This window comes from Phalaenopsis equestris, unplaced genomic scaffold, assembly GCF_001263595.1.
Source record: "Phalaenopsis equestris unplaced genomic scaffold, ASM126359v1 Scaffold000002, whole genome shotgun sequence".
Taxonomy (NCBI): domain Eukaryota; kingdom Viridiplantae; phylum Streptophyta; class Magnoliopsida; order Asparagales; family Orchidaceae; genus Phalaenopsis; species Phalaenopsis equestris.
In genome coordinates, this window is record NW_018164444.1 from 29,739,099 (window position 1) to 29,741,301 (window position 2,203).

The window sequence follows — 2,203 nt, forward strand, 5'->3', positions numbered from 1 at the left end:
TGAGTACGAGGGTCCTCTGATGGACATCGTCAGCCGCCGGGAGACAGAAGGGTTACCGTCACTACTCAAGATTGGTGCCAGGGAAGACTCCTCACCAAAGAGACAGAAAGTGGAAAGGATACAGTATCCGATAAAAGGGGCTAGTCAGTTGCAATCGATGATTACCACACCGACAGGAGGCTTAGTCGGTGTCTTTGCTGATAGAGTTTCTGACGCGCCATTGAGGACACAGCGTCGAAATACCAATCGTCGAAAACACAGAGCCTTCGTTCGCCTGGAAAGGAGACGTACAAGGGAGGCAGAAGCATCATTTACCCTAATTCCTGAGGAGAGGGTCTACGACCATAACCTAAGGAAGACTACCACTGGTCCGCCGGTCGCCGGAGGTGAGGTAGGGCTTGGTGTAGAGTCTACACAGTCGGAGGTTCGCGATGAGCTTTGCCCGGGATGTCCAATGTGCAATGTAGAGATCCCGAGGCGGACGTCAGCAGCCGGAGCATTTACAGAGTGCCCTGAGTGTAATGTTCTACACCTGGAGCGCTACGGGACATTCGAGGAATACACCGCTGCAAATATGATATTGAGAAATGTCGACCATCCAGAAGTCGAGACGTACATCCCAAGGTTTGTTGAAACGCCACAGTTCTGGACAGGGGAGCAACCTCGGCACGTACAAAGGATTCCTGCGATCGAGCTTGAAAGAATGAGCAGAGTCAGAAAACAAGAATTTGAATTTTACGAGAAGATTCGAGGAAAATCCGTCAACATCTTGGAAGGTTTGGAATTACATACATGAGTTTTCTCAGAAAGGGACGAAAGAAGGATTCTAGACTGCGTGTTTGACTTGCGAGACAGAGGTCGCGCTGGATTATTGATGAAGAAGACGTACTCAGAGCCGCAGAAATGGATGAGGGGCAAAGGACGATTTACAATTCAATGCGGTTGCTGCTACAACTTCACGAGGGATAGGCTGGGGAATCCCCCGGGTATCTTAAGATACGACGAGGTGGACCCTCTGCCTTTCGAGATAAAAAGGATGGTCAAAAGAATAGTAAGGTGGAGCATACTGCCTGCGGATTGCATCCCGAATAGCTGTATTATTAACATCTATGAGGGAGACTGCATTCCGCCCCACATAGATCACCACGACTTTGTCAGACCCTTCTGTACGATGTCCTTCATGAGCAAGAGCAATATTCTATTTGGAAGAGAAATTGACGTTCTGAGACCTGGAGAATTCAGAGGATCAGTCAAGATTCCGCTGCCAGTGGGTTCAGTTCTGATTTTGAAAGGAAATGGAGCAGACTTGGCGAAGCATTGCATCCCAGGAGTGCCGCATCGCAGAGTTTCTGTTACTCTAAGAAGGATGGACGATAGCAAGGTGCCACATGGGTTTCGGCCAGATGTGGAATTGGAAGAACTACGCCCATACTAGTTGTGAGATGGCTGTACCTCTAAGTATACGCGAAAGGACTCTTACCCCGAAGCGTGGCTTAGAAGGTTAGCTTGATCACGAGCTGGCATCGAAGGATGGACAGATGCTTGCTACCTTTTTGCACGACATTAGAACGAAAGTGATATGATATGTGGTACTACAGTTCTTGCATGGATGTACTCAGCATGCTGTTTTGGGCAGTTTCAGCATATGATCAGTTGTATTACATGCTTTGGAAGAAGATTCAATGAAGTTTGTTTTGAATTTCGACTTGTTTGTTGAGTTGCCTTTCTGTGCATACGATGAAAAATCACATGACCACACGGTGGTTTTAGCTTATAACGAACAAAGAACGACATGAAGAAAATTTAATTATATAAGTTAAATCCAGAACTAAAATATATTATGATAATAAAATGATAAAAAATGATAAAAAATGATAACTAAATCTTCCACGTTTCACTCACATTCTGCATTCTTCACATACATTCCACACCTTCACTTCACGAAATCTTCCACGTTTCACTCACATTTTGCCTTCTTCACATACGTTCCGCGTCCTTCTCACTTTACAAAACCCTCCGTGATCCTCGCATCCACTACTCACATTTCCTCCCGGGACCGTAGACCTCCGTTCTACTCCCTCGGGACCGTAGGCCTCCACCCTACTCCCAACGAAATTTACTCCGGGACCGTAGACCTCCGTTCTACTCCCTCGGGACCGTAGGCCTCCGCCCTACTCCCACCGAAATTTACTCCGGGACCGTA

The 2,203-nt window shown here is 47.0% G+C and overlaps 1 protein-coding gene and 1 pseudogene across 1 annotated transcript in view; both read left to right on the forward strand.

Annotated features, from left to right (window-relative positions):
• LOC110039435 (transformation/transcription domain-associated protein-like) overlaps positions 1-2,203 on the forward strand; it is a 167,596-nt gene that overhangs the window by 58,235 nt on the left and 107,158 nt on the right.
• LOC110039436 lies at positions 434-1,834 on the forward strand (annotated as a pseudogene).